Source organism: Triticum urartu, chromosome 4 (genome assembly GCF_003073215.2).
Source record: "Triticum urartu cultivar G1812 chromosome 4, Tu2.1, whole genome shotgun sequence".
Lineage (NCBI taxonomy): Eukaryota > Viridiplantae > Streptophyta > Magnoliopsida > Poales > Poaceae > Triticum > Triticum urartu.
In genome coordinates this window covers 125,965,836-125,981,069 of record NC_053025.1, presented here as the reverse complement: position 1 = coordinate 125,981,069, position 15,234 = coordinate 125,965,836, and positions in this window count along the sequence as shown.

Below are 15,234 nucleotides of genomic sequence, written 5' to 3'. Positions count from 1 at the left end.
AACACATTTTATTCATGTGTCAAAAGGCAAAAGAGATATGGGGCAAGTTAGGACTACATAATGTGATCAATAAAGCTTGTGCTACTGATCATGCGGGAGAGGCGGTTTTGGAATTCTTACTACTTATGCCAGAACAAGAATTAGCGATAATGGGTTCTCCAAAAGAACGTGAACTGATCGCTGTTACAGCCTGATACTTATGGTGTGATAGACGCAAACTGGTTCATGAAGGAAAGTTTCAAGATGCAAACCAAATTTCCATGGGTGCCCAGACTATAACGGCTAACTATGTTAATGCACACTCCCCTAAGGAAACTACTAAATCAGGAGGATGGACAAGACCTCCTATGGGTTTTGTCAAGCTTAATGTTGATGCCTCTTATGACCATGATTTACTTAGGGACACAACTAGAGCTGTTCTGAGAGATGATAATGAAAGATTCATTGTTGGTGGAAACTGGAGGATTGAGTGGTGTGCTGACGTATTAACAGCAGAAGCTTTGGCTCTTAGATTCGGCCTATTTCTTGCACAAAAGGCAGGTTGTAATCGTCTTGTCGTTAATTCTGACAATATGGAGCTGATTGAAATAATGGAAAATGGAGGACATTCGGCGGGAGCGGCAGCGGCAGTGTTCGATGATTGCTATTTCATAGTTTGTGATTTTCCGCTTGTTAGATTTGAACATTGTAATAGGGAAGCAAATAAGGTGGCTCATGAAATTGCTAGGCTAGCGAAATTTTCAGTTACTACTGGCTGGTTTGAGGAGCCTGTGAGGGACATTGTACATTTACTTATTGACGATGTAACAATTATTTCTAATAAATAAAGTACATGTTTATTTAAAAAAACAGCTTTAAATGCCTTTGAAGTTTCAAAATAAAATGAAATAACATAGATACTGCAAAAGCTAACACGTCACAAAAGTGCCAATTAAAAGTGACAACATAATAAGTCAAGAAAAAATGATAAAATTGGCACTGACTAGTACATAATGTAAATGGGCTTTAATTAAGTCTAGCCCATTATTGCTATTGATAAAAAATATGACATTTTTTTTCTCAAGCTATGTTTCAAATTTTGAGGGTAAAAGGTATGATTCACTGAAGTGTAGTACATCATAAATTGCATCTTAAGAGGTAAAATTTAAATTTCACTCTACTGTCTTTTTTCTTGCGGGTACACTATACTTAAAGTTGGTTTGACTGCCAATTTTTCTAGATTTTGTTTCGAAAGGAATTGCTCTTGAGGCCCTGAACAGTTTTTTTACCATATTTTTTTTAAATGGAGGAGGATCCCCGGTCTCTACATCTGGACGATGCATCTATGCACTTTATTAATTATTTACATAAGACTTTACAAAGTTATACAATAATAAGACTAAAGCCACCGTCTAGGCAACATCTGTCGCTATTCCTATCCAATTGATGAAATGATGCTGATAGTCTGTGCCTACTACCAAACAGACCTCACAACCAAACCTAACATCTAGGACCTGAGGTCTCAATCAAGACTCCTGGGCACCCACCAGTACGGCGCACTCCTCAACCAGGACGCCTTCCGGGTATGAGGCCGCCGCAGCCACCTGCCACCAATTCATCTTCAGTGCTGTACTGCTGCATCTACCTTGCCCGGTCTAGCTGCCGTCGATGCCACCACGATACGAGACAACGCCACCATCCTGCGCTCGTCCATCATCACACGCCCACCGGCGAGACCCCGTTGCTCAATGCCGCTAAGACCCGCCGTTGTCGACGTGCCAGATGCCACGCCGCTCCTCCATCACGAACACCACTTGTTGCCACTGGTCCCATCCCCTCCGCCTGTAGTTCCTCTAACCGAGCACCCAAACGCCCCAGGCGACGCCTTCAAAAAGGGTACGACACACGTTGTGCCGCCGCCGTCCAATCTAAGGAGATTTTGGGTTTTCACCTGGGCATGGGGTCGGGGTGGAGGGCAGGGACCTCGATGGCGCCTGCAAGGAGGAGAACGACGACCCTAGTCATCTCCACCGTCGGGATGAACGAGTCATCCAAAGTTTCCTCCGGTCCGATGGCACCTCTACCAGCCCCTGCGAACGCATCGAGGCCGACGACCGCGATCGTAAGCCATCAAGTGCAGCAGGAGAGAGCCTGCAGCGCGGAGGAGATCCACTGGCACCTCATCGCCCACACGGTCAAGACGCCGCCCATCCACCCCCCGCGAACGTCGCAAGCCGAGGACGCCGTCACCATGCCTAACGGGGCCGCCGCCCTAGGTCCAGGTTCCTCCACGATGGCCGGAGTGGCGAGATCCGGCACCGCACGGCTGACGTCATCGCCCAAGCCTGCCGTCGACTAATCCCGCCGCCGCCGGGAGCCCGCACGCTGCCGGGAGTCCACACCCATAGATCTGGGCGCCCGTGCACCGCCGCGAGCCCGCTGCCTCCGGGATCCGCCACACCGTCGGGAGGGCCGCACCCCACGGATCAGGACGCCCGCGCTGCGTGGATCCGGGAGAGGGAGGAGAGACCCGCCGCCGCCGTCGTCGCACGCATGGGCTTTGCCCGGCGTTGACGGCAGCATCGGAGGGGGAGAATGGCGCCGGAGGGTTACTAGGCGGCGGCGGCCGAGCCCTCCCGAGCTGCCCGCGGGGAGGCGACGCGAGAGGGAGCAAAGTCTTGTTTTTTTACCACATATTCCTCCATTCTATACATGCTCTTGTTTTTGCTAATTTTTCTTGCTTTCCGGGCACGTCTACATACGATTATTCGTATTTCTATACAAAGCACCAGACTATTGCCGTAGTAATGTACTTGGATGGCTGCAGGCGAAGTGTCCTCCACGTTCCCGTCCGGACGACTCTTAATATAGGCCACCATGCATGATTAACATGCCGTGCTTGCTTAGTTACCGTTAACAGAGTCGTTTAGGTACTTACGTACGGTGTCTTTTCACTCTCTCTTACCTTTCTAAATTGTTTATTACAGTCTCTGCAGAAGGAAAGAGAAACCCGTCTTATATTTTCCTTTTCATTTCCCCGTCGCCATCGTTTTATGTGTGCTGTTGAGTGGAGCACATGTTTTTCCTTGCGGCAATTAAGAATTTGGTACGAGTAGTTAGGGGGCCTCGATCCTTGGGAGCTCAGATTGCGCCGCACCCAAAATGAAGGCGACACAAATCAAACGTCGGAACGAAGTCTCAAACTACCTGACGCTGTCCACGTCTTTGTTGCGAGAAAATCAGCTTTGGTTATCGTACTACTAGTCTGAACGGACTACTAGTAGTACTAGATTGGAGGGTCGTTGAGGCGCGCACATGGACCACATGAAAGAATCATGAGAGAATTTCTTATTTGGCTCTTTCTTAAAATTTGCTTCTCTATTTAACTTAAAATAAAATTTCTTCCTTATTTGACACCTAAAGTAATTTTTGCTCCTTATATGACACTTTTGTACATTTTAGACACTAACTGTGTTAACTGTGAGGTGAAAAGACCATTTTGCCCCTAATGTATTTTGTAACTATCTTGGATGAAGTAAAAGAGCAATCAGTTCACCCATATTTTAGGGATGTTCAAAGGATGTTGCACATGTATATGTATACTTTAATATTTTATCTTACGTAATCTGGTCCGTGTGTGTAAAAGCTGTACAAAACGTACATGTTCTGAAGCACAGTATTACACAGTCACATACCGTGAGAAAAGGCAATGAAGATATTAATGAGAGCGACAAGCTCCCGTGTCCCGTGGCAATCAGAACGTGCAAGTGCATCTAGTGCAATCCAGCTGCTTACGTACTTGTACGCGAGTCTCCCGATTGGCGGCCGGAAAGTAATCAGTCGCGGCTAGCTCGTAGTGAATTTCGCCGGAAAGTACTCGGCTGTATTACAAGCTACGTCTCATCCAAAACTACATGCATCTCGCCCGGAAAATATACGGCACTGTACTTATTCGCAAAAAAGTAAGTAATCATATATATGCTAGTACAAGTTTTACGGATGTATTATACAGTACGTCTTTTACACGCACATACCAATTTACCTAAGAAACAAAATATTAAACAATACATATGCATGCCAGCATCTGTTGAACATCCCTAAAACAGGTGAACTGATTGCTTTTTAACTACATCCAAGATAGTTACATAACGCATTAGGGGTAAAATGGTCTTTTCACGTCACACTTAACCTCGTTACTGCCTAAAATGGACGGAAGTGTCATATAAGAAATGAAAATTACTTTAGATGTCAAATAGGGAAAAAAATTTATTTTAGGTCAAATAGGGAAGCAATATTTAAGAAAGAGTCAAATAAGAAATTCTCTTAAGAATCATTGGAGCGGCGGCCATCACGGTAGGGTTTATTTTTTTTTTGAAAATGCCATCACGGTAGGTGGGAACCGAGGAACCTGCCGAGGAGAGTCGGCCGCCACCGACTCGGCTGGCCCTCCGCGTGTGTACTCGCACACCGGGCAAAACACCGCGTATACGCAGGAGCGGCACCGACGAATTCGAGTTCGGCGGCCTTCTCGACAGGATTTTCTTTCTCGGCGCGTTTTGGCTGCAGCGAGAAAAGAGAATGAGTTTATGAGAGTTAGGTACTAGAAGTTGGTTTTTAGTCTGTCTCAGTTGTTATTCGTCTTATGTCAAGTACATATTTTTTCTAAGGACACGTCCAAGCCGGACGCATCAATAACATTGAAAGGAAATGGCAGACGCCGGTACATGCCGTTCAAGCGGGTACAACGCCCCTAAAGACGTCCTCCTTAGTTGTCCATCATTATACCAACTCAGTGTCTGCTATTGCCTATTGGTATCCATATTTGCCTATTTCACTGCGTTAGGATCATCCTCCATACCTGCCTTGCCAACACACATCCACGCAGCAGATGATCTAGCGTTTCAGGCTCCTGGTCGGGCAATCCTCGCTTTCAAGTACATATTTTCTATAAACAATACTTTAAAAGATTTTCAACAAGTTGCATGATTGGAGAAGATGGACAATGAAATATCTGAAACTGGCTGTTAACACAAGATTTGCTCGGTGTAGCTTAATCGATTACCTCTCAATGAGTTTTGTAATCCTATGTACTTATAAATCATACGGCCAATAATTAATCAACAACTCCTATTTCTCTTAACTGCATATATGCCATTTTTTTAGGAACATATATGCCACCTCACTACGTATTTCGTTTTTTCAGTTTTAGTTACATGATTCACCCTATTGTATATGGACAGCTATAACTTCCGATCATTCGTCCAAACGATCCAAAGAGCTCGAAGGAAAACTCCCTCGCATGCAATCTCGCTGTGTATTTTTGCATGCACGTTTTATCTCTCATGTGGTTTAAACATGCATGCATATATATAAAAAATTGATGATGCCAGCAAAGATTTCATAGAAATTCAAAATTTAAAATGGTCTGTAGCTCAAATTGTTGGTCTGACTGAAAACCCGTTACATAAAAAAATCATTGTGGCGAGACCTTCGAAACTAGATCTCATGTTGATATATTCCGACGACTATTTTTCGGGTATAAAGTTACCACGCTTGTACTATGTAAGTTATCATGTTTGTGGTGCATAATCTATGATGTTGTTTACATATAAATTACGAGGGGCATAAAAATGATTCATCCAACCTTCTCCCCACATGTACCTGCATGCATACACTGAGAACAAAAACGTTGATAACGTCGTAAATTATCCTTATTTCAAAAAATCAAATGTTTTGTTGCTCGAACCATTTGTCCAATTCAAAAACCATTTTCACACAAAAATCAGTCCAGATGAAATCTTTGAAACCAGATCCCGTGTTGATATGTTTCGATGACTTTTTTGGGTTAAAAAGTTATCATGCCTGGGTTAAATAAGTTATTAGCTTTGTTGTGCGCATATTACCATATTATTAGCACATGAGTTACCAGGAGGTGTTTTTCAACAACAAAAAATCTTGGGTCAAAAATTTACTGCTATGTTTGTATGTGAGTTATCAGCTCTGTTTTGCGTATAGAACCATTCTATATAGACAGAAGGTACCAGCGTATGTTTCAACAATTTTTCTCGAAGGTCAAAAGTTATCACGATATTTGCAAATGAGTTATCAGCTCTGTTGTGCCTATTTTTATCGTGTTATTTACACAGAATTTGTCAGAGTATATTTTCAATAACCCCTCCCCCACCTCAAACATAAAAAGTTACCGCGATGTTTGTACATAAGTTATCAGGTCTGTGGTGCGTATATTACCACACTATTTACACAAAAGTTACCAGTGATTTGTTTTCAACAAAAAATATATAACGGGTTAAAAAGTTACCACAGTGTTTGTATATGAGTTTATTAGCTCTGTGGTGCGTAAATTAGCAAGCTATTTACACAGAAGTTACATGAGTATGTTTTCTACAAATTTTTTCTGGATGAAAAAGTTACTGTAGTGTTTGTGCGTGAGTTGTCAGGTCTATGGTGCATATATTATATTATTTGCACACAAAAAATTATCAAGAGGGCCGAGGGGGGGGGGAGGGGGGGAGGGGAGGGGTAGCTTTCAACAATTTGTTTCCTCCGAGTCAAAGTTATCATGGTGTTTGTACATAAGGTATCAGGTCTGCATGCGTATAGTACCAAGTTATTTACACATAATTTAACATGATATGTTTCAAACAACTCTTTTGCCCCCTGGTAAAAGGTTAATACGGTGTTTGTATGTAAGTTATCATGTTTTTGTGTGTGTAAATTACCATGTTATTTACACAAAGTTATGAGGGGTATGCTTTAAACATATTTTTCTCCGAGTCAAAAAATTACCATGATGTTTGTACGTAATCCGATTGCGGCACTTAAAAACTTACAACTATGGTTGTACATAAAAATTATAACTTTGTTTTCATGTGCAGTTGGGTCTTTAGTCTAGTTGGTTGTAGGATTAAGCCCTCAACTTGAAGGTCCTAGGTTCAAGAGTCATCTCTCCCATCTTTTGTTAGCATTATAAAAGTTGTAGCAAAAGAAGCGGGATTAGCACGTACAATGTCACAGACAGAATCGAGACCTGAGGGATTAGAAGGAAAGAGATAAGCGGGATTAGAAGGAAATAGATCACCAGGATAAGCAGAAGATTAGAAGGAAAGAGATGTGCAGGATAAGTGGGGGATTAGAAGGAAATAGCAAGAGAAGTGGATTCGTGCGTTGCACTGGTCGGTCAGATCTACTGCTAAAACGAGGTGGTTCGAAAATTGCATTTTTTATTATATATATGTTTTTTCTATTGATGTAACTCATCCAAATTAATAAGTCATGCATATTTGCCATGTCATCGACAATTTCATCATAGTTAATCATCACACTTTATCCACTCCATCAAGCTATCAATTTTAGCATGCATTTCCTCCAAGTCACATAGAAGTTCCAAACTTATCTGTTGTATACGACTATTATGATATCTAGTGAAAATAGCCCCTCCCTCAAAATATGGATTTCCACTTACACATACTTCTACCTTTCGTGTAAATTGGGAGTTGGAATCCCGAGAACACCAATGTGTTGGGAAACGTAGCATGCACTTTCAAAAATTTCCTACGCTCACGCAAGGTCTATCTAGAAGATGCATAGCAACGAGAGGGGGAGAGTGTGTTCACGTACCCTCGTAGACCGAAAGCTGAAGCGTTAGTTTAACACGGTTGATGTAGTCGAACGTCTTCTCAATTCAACCAATCAAGTACCGAACGTACGGCACCTCCGAGTTCTGCACATGTTCAGCTCGATGACGTCCCTCGAACTCTTGATCCAGCAAAGTGTTAAGGGAGAGTTTCGTCAGCACGACAGCGTGGTGACGGTGATGGTGAAGTGATCTGCGCAGGGCTTCGCCTAAGCACTACGTGAATATGACCGGATGCGTAAACTGTGGAGGGGTTGCCGCACACGGCTAACAATGTTTGTTGTGTGTTCTAGGCACCCCCTCCCCACGTATATATTGGTGGGAGGGGGAGGGGGACAGCCATTTGGCGCCCCAAGTAGGAGGAATCCTACTTGGGGGCCTTGTCCAATTCGCCCCCTTACCATATTCTCTGGAGAGGGAAGGAAAGGGGAGAGAGGAGGGAAGGAAGGGGGAGGCCGAATTGCCTCCCCTTCCCTCTCTCTTCCCCCTTTTCCTTCCCCTTCCTATTCGGCCTATATGGGGGCGCACCAGCCCACTAGGGGCTGGTCTGTCCCGCCCTTGGCCCAATAAGGCCCATATCTTTGCCGGGGGGGGGGGGGGGGGGGGTGGTGCCCGGAACCCCTTCCGGTGACCCGATACTTACCCGGTACCCCCGGAACACTTACGGTATCTGAATACTATCGTCCTATATATGAATCTTTAACTCTCGACCATTTTGAGATTCCTCGTCATGTCCGCGATATCATCCGGGACTCTGAACAGCATTAGGTCACCAAATCACATAACTCATATAATACAAAATCGTCATCGAACGTTAAGCGTGCGGATCCTACGGGTTCGAGAACTATGCAGACATGACCGAGACACTTCTCCGGTCAATAACCAACATCGAAACCTGGATGCTCATATTGGTTCCCACATATTCTACGACGATCTTTATCGGTCGTACCGTAATGACAACATATGTTATTCCCTTTGTCATCGGTATGTTACTTGCCTGAGATTCGATCATCGTATCTTCATACCTAGTTCAATCTTGTTACCGGCAAGTCTCTTTACTCGTTTCGTAGTGCATCGTCCCGCAACTAACTCATTAGTCATATTGCTTGCAAGGCTTATTATGATGTGCATTACCAAGAGGGCCCAGAGATACCTCTCCGATACTCAGAGTGACAAATCCTAATCTCGATCTATGCCAACCCAACAAACACCTTTGGAGATACCTGTAGAGCATCTTTATAATCACCCAGTTATGTTGTGACGTTTGATAGCACACAAGGCATTCCTCCGGTATCCAGGAGTTGTGTAATCTCATAGTCAAAGGAATATGTATATGACATGAAGAAAGCTATAGCAATAAAACTGAACGATCATTATGGTAAGCTAATGGATGGGTCTTGTCCATCACATCATTCTCCTAATGATGTGATCTCGTTTATCAAATGACAACACATGTCTATGGTTAGGAAACTTAACCATCTTTGGTTAACGAGCTAGTCTAGTAGGGGCTTACTAGGGACTGATAACCCACAAGTATAGGAGATCACCACAGTATTCGAGGGTAGAGTATTCAACCCAAATTTATAGATTCAACACAAGGGGAGCCAAAGAATATTTGAAGCTATTAGCAGCTGAGTTGTCAATTCAACCACACCTGGAGATTAAGTATCTGCAGCAAAATGATAAGTAGCAAAGTAGTATGATAGTTTTGATAATAGTAGCAACAATAACGGTAACGGTAACAGTGATAGCAATAGTTTTGTAGCAAGTGTAACAGTGATGATAACAGTAGTAACTTAGCAAGAATAGTATAAGATAAATTCGTAGGCATTGGATCGGTGTAACATCCCCAGCATCACACTATAGTAATCCCTTATGATCAGTGCCTAGTCATCTTGATTTACAAAGCTTAATCATGTTAGGGGTAATATCTTAACTCAAATCCCTTCTCTGAATTCTATTCCAATTCAAAGTGAAATTTGAAGTTGTAAAAAAAGGTTGCGGGAAAAACGTTCATTATTTAGAAGATATTCCAAAACAATTTGATGTTAAGAAAAGGAACATCACTATGTTGCTAAAATGAGCAGTAGCAATTAATCCTGTGCAATTCTAGCATTTTAAAATGCCACTCCATTTATGAAAATTCCAAATGGATTCAAATAAATCCCAAGCTTATGGTCGCAGTGCACCACTGCCCCTAGTTTTTTTTCACCAGTGGCACATTTTTACAAAAGATAATTAGTGCAAAAGAAAATGCAAAAGGCTGCTGTTAAATGAAATTAGAAAAGTTTTAAAAGAAAAAGAAAAGGGGAAAGAAAGCCTCCTGCCCTCTAGGCCTCGGCCCACCCGAGCCGGCCTAGTGGCCCACTCCCCCCGGTCAATTCTCTCATCCCCCTGTTCCCCCGACCCGAGCCGGGCGCCCGTTCCCGCCGGACCACCTCGCTGGCTCCGTCGCTACAGCGCGCCGCGGAGGGGATAAGGCCGCCACGAGCGCGCCTCGGGACGCCTTCCCACCCCCCACTTGCGCCTCTCCTCCCCCAGATCCACCTCTCTCCTCTCCCTCTCCTTCGTTCTGGTGAGGAGACTGACGCGGTCGCCGCCGTTCTCTGTCGTCCACGCGGCCACAGCCATCGCATCGCTTCGCCGTCCTGTCCATCGTCTCCATCGGTCTTGACTACATCGTCCTCAACCACGAGCGCGAGCAGGAGAGCTCTGCTATGCCGCGGATCGAGCCGTTCCCTTTGCTTCGGCCGCCAGCGATCCTCCTCCGTCTCCGGCGACTCTGCTGCTACTAATCTTCCACGGGCCACCTTGAGCCGCTCGGTGAGCTCCGTCACCTCTTCCTTTTGCTCCTTTAAATTGCTGCGCCCGTAGCTCGCCGCTTCTACGGTGTCCGGACACAGCGCCGCCGTCGAGCTCCTCGTCGTGGCCACGCTCGCCGATGCACTCGTCCGAGCTCGCAGTCGTGCTCAGCACGCGCGTAGGGCCCCGTAGCGCCGCGCTCGCCTATGCGCCCCCCTGGCTGCTCTGCCCGTGCGTCGCCTCTGCCGCTCGCGCGGTGCACCCCCATGTGCGTGCGGACATGCTGTGTGTGTGGTGAGTGCGTGCGTGCAGTGTGTGTGTGCATTGAGTGGGTGGTCGAGCCCACGCCCGGCCACGCCCACCTCCAGCATCGCCGCGCCGCTGCACTGCTGCTGCTTCTCTGCCCGCTGCTGCTCCTCTGCTACAGTAACGTTCAGTTACTATAGCATTAGCCAGCTTTGCATCTATTATGCTGACTGGCCCTCTAAACAACCTCAAAGCAGCAACTAGATCAAGCCTAACATAGTTAAAATAAATATGTGCGGGTAGTACACTTGACAATGCTCAAATGTTTCCATTGGACCAAATCCTTTTAGTGCATAGATTAAATTCGATGAAAATCATAAAATGCTATCTTTTGTTAGCAGAAAACAGAGCTATGTGTGGGTGAGTGTGTTCTGCATAGTGTGTGTGCGTACAGTTGGCCATGTCCGTGTGCCCCTGTGTGTGTATGTGTGCATCATGCGTGTGGCCGGTTGGGCTATGCCCATTAGTGGCCGGCCCTAGCTTAGATTAGTATTACTAGGTTTTAATTAGTGCTAAGTTAGTCTAGTAGTAGATGACATGTAGGCCCTTATTAAATAAATTAGACTTATTTAATTGTTTAGATAAATAGTCTATGACATATGGGTCACACATGCCTTTTTGACTAGTCAAATTGACTTGGTCAGTTCGGATTAAACTAAATATAATAAATCCAGAAATTTCAGAAAATACCTAAAACTTTGGAAAATCATAGAAAATTAACCATAACTCTGATGGAAAAACTTTGTACATGAAAGTTGCTCAAAACGATGAGACGAACCCGTATACGCAGCCCGTTCGTCCGCCACGCATCCCTAACCTATCGAACATGCAACTTTCCCCCACTCCGGCTCCTTTGCCCAAAAACGCGAAACACCGGGAATAATTTCCCGGATGTTCCCCCCCTTCACCGGTACCACCCCGTACCGCGTTAGGGCACACCTAGCATCACGCTTTGTCATGTCATGCATCGTCATGCATTTGTTTGCATTATATTTATTGTTTCTTCCCCCTCTTCTCTCGCTAGACACCGAGACCGACGCCGCTGCTACCCAGTACGACTACGGAGTTGACGACCCCTCTCTCTTGCCAGAGCAACCAGGCAAGCCCCCCCTTTGATCACCAGATATCGCCTACTCTTTTCTCTACTGCTTACATTAGAGTAGTGTAGCATGTTACTGCTTTCCGTTAATCCTATTCTGATGCATAGCCTGTCCTTGCTACTACTGTTGTTACCTTTACCTGCAATCCTAATGCTTAGTATAGGATGCTAGATTATCATCAGTGGCCATACATTCTTGTCCGTCTGCCATGCTATATTATCGGGCCGTGATCACTCGGGAGGTGATCACGGGTATATACTGTATACTTTATACATGATACATGTGGTGACTAAAGTCGGGTCGGCTTGTGGAGCACCCGCGAGTGATTCACGGATTGGGGGCTGAAAGGACCTTTGTCCCAACGGCCCTCTGTGTGGACCTTTGTGGCGAAGCGACAGGGCAGGTTGTGACCACCTAGGAGAGAGGTGGGCCTGGCCCTGGTCGATGTTCGCGGATACTTAACACGTTTAACGAGATCTTGGTATTTGATCTGAGTCTGGCTACTGGCCTATACGCACTAACCATCTACGCGGGGACAGTTATGGGCACTCGACGTCGTGGTATCAGCCGAAGCCTTCGTGACGTCAGCGACTGAGTGGCGCGCGCCGGATTGGACCGTAAGCCTGCTCTTGTATTAAGGGGGCTAGTTCTGCTTCCGGCCGCATTCGCAACGTGCAGGTGTGCAAAGGGCGATGGGCCCAGACCCCTGCGCCATAGGATTTAGACCGGCGTGCTGACCTCTCTGTTGTGCCTAGGTAGGGCTGCGACGTGTTGATCTTCCGAGGCCGGGCATGACCCAGGAAAGTGTGTCCGGCCAAATGGGATCGAGCGTGTTGGGTTATGTGGTGCACCCCTGCAGGGAAGTTAATCTATTTGAATAGCCGTGATCTTTGGTAACAGGACGACTTGGAGTTGTACCTTGACCTTATGACAACTAGAACCGGATACTTAATAAAACACACCCTTCCAAGTGCCAGATACAACCGATGATCGCTCTCTAACAGGGCGACGAGGGGAGGATCATCGGTTAGGATTATGTTATACGATGCTACTTGGAGGTCTTCAGTCTACTCTCTTCTACATGCTGCAAGACGAGGCTGCCAGAAGCGTAGTCTTCGAAAGGACTAGCTATCCCCCCTTATCCTGGCTTTCTGCAGTTTAGTCCACATATAATAGCCTTATTCCAGTTGATACCAATGCATACATATGTAGTGTAGCTCCTTGCTTGCGAGTACTTTGGATGAGTACTCACGGTTGCTTTCTCCCTCTTTTCCCCCTATCCCTTCTACTTGGTTGTCGCAACCAGATGTTGGAGCCCAGGAGCCAGACGCCACCTTTGGCGACGAATACTACTACTCGGGAGGTGCCTACTACTACGTGTAGCCCGCTGACGGCGACCAGGAGTAGTTTAGGAGGATCCCAGGCAGGAGGCCTGCGCCTCTTTCGATCTGTATCCCAGTTTGTGTTAGCCTTCTTAAGGCAACTTGTTTAACTTATGTCTGTACTCAGATATTGTTGCTTCCGCTGACTCGTCTATGATCGAGCTCTTGTATTCGAGCCTTCGAGGCCCCTGGCTTGTAATATGATGCTTGTATGACTTATTTTATTTGTAGAGTTGTGTTGTGATATCTTCCCGTGAGTCCCTGATCTTGATCGTACACGTTTGCGTGTATGATTAGTGTACGGTCAAATCGGGGGCGTCACAATCGGTGACTTGTTGGATGTTATTCATCATGAGACAGTTATAACCTTAGGCGATACGACACTAGCTCCAGTTCATCAATATAATGTAGGCATGTATTCCGTAAATAGTCATACGTGCTTATGGAAAGAACTTGCATGACATCTTTTGTCCTACCCTCCCGTGGCAGCAGGGTCCATATTGGAAACTAAGGGATATTAAGGCCTCCTTTTAATAGGGAACTCGAACAAAGCATTAACACACGGTGAATACATGAACTCCTCAAACTACGGTCATCACTGGGAGTGGTCTCGGCTATTGTCACTCCGGGGTTGCCGCATCATAACACGTAGTAGGTGAATATAACTTGCAAGATCGGATCTAGAACATGGATATAATGGTGATAACATAAATGGTTCAGATCTGAAATCATGGCACCCAGGCCCAAAGTGACAAGCATTAAGCATGGCAAAGTCATAGCAACATCTATGTAAGAACATAGTGGATACTAGGGATCAAGCCCTAACAAAACTAACTCGATTATATGATGAATCTGAAGGAAATATGCCCTTGAGGCAATAATAAAGTTGTTATTTATATTTCCTTATATCATGATAAATGTTTATTGTTCATGCTAGAATTTTATTAACCAGAAACTTAGTACATGTATGAATACATAGACAAACAGAGTGTCACTAGTTTGCCTCTACTTGACTAGGTCGTTGAATCAATGATGGTTATGTTTCCTAACCATAGACATGAGTTGTCATTTGATTAACAAGATCACATCATTAGAGAATGATGTGATTGACTTGACCCATCCGTTAGCTTAGCACGATGATCATCTAGTTTGTTGCTATTGCTTTATTCATGACTTATACATATTCCTATGACTATAAGATTATGCAACTCCCGAATACCGGAGGAACACTTTGTGTGCTACCAAACGTCACAACGTAACTGGGTAATTATAAAGGTGCTCTATAGGTGTCTCTGAAGATACTTGTTGGGTTGGCATAGATCGAGATTAGGATTTGTCACTCTGATTGTCAAAGAGGTATCTCTAGGCCCTCTCGGTAATGCACATCACTATAAGCCTTGCAAGCAATGCAACTAATGAGTTGGTTGCGGGATGATGTATTACGGAACGAGTAGAGAGACTTGCCAGTAACGAGATTGAACTAGGTATGAGGATACCGACGATCGAATCTCGGGCAAGTAACATACCGATGACAAAGGGAACACCATATGTTGTTATACGGTTTGACCGATAAAGATCTTTGTCGGTGTCAAAACCGGCGGATCTCGGGTAGGGGGTCCCGAACTGTGCGTCTAGGCCGGATGGTAACAGGAGGCAGGGAACATGAAGTTTTACCCAGGTTCGGGCCCTCTCGATGGAGGTAAAACCCTACGTCCTGCTTGATTAATATTGATGATATGGGTAGTACAAGAGTAGATCTACCACGAGATCAGAGAGGCCAAACCCTAGAAGCTAGCCTATGGTATGATTGTTGATGTGTATGTTGTCCTACGGACTAAAACCCTCCGGTTTATATAGACACCGGAAAGGGTTAGGGTTACATAGAGTCGGTTACAATGGTAGGAGATCTGAATATCCATATCGCCAAGCTTGCCTTCCACGCCAAGGAAAGTCCCTTCCGGACACGGGACGAAGTCTTCAATCTTGTATCTTCATAGTCCAGGAGTCCGGC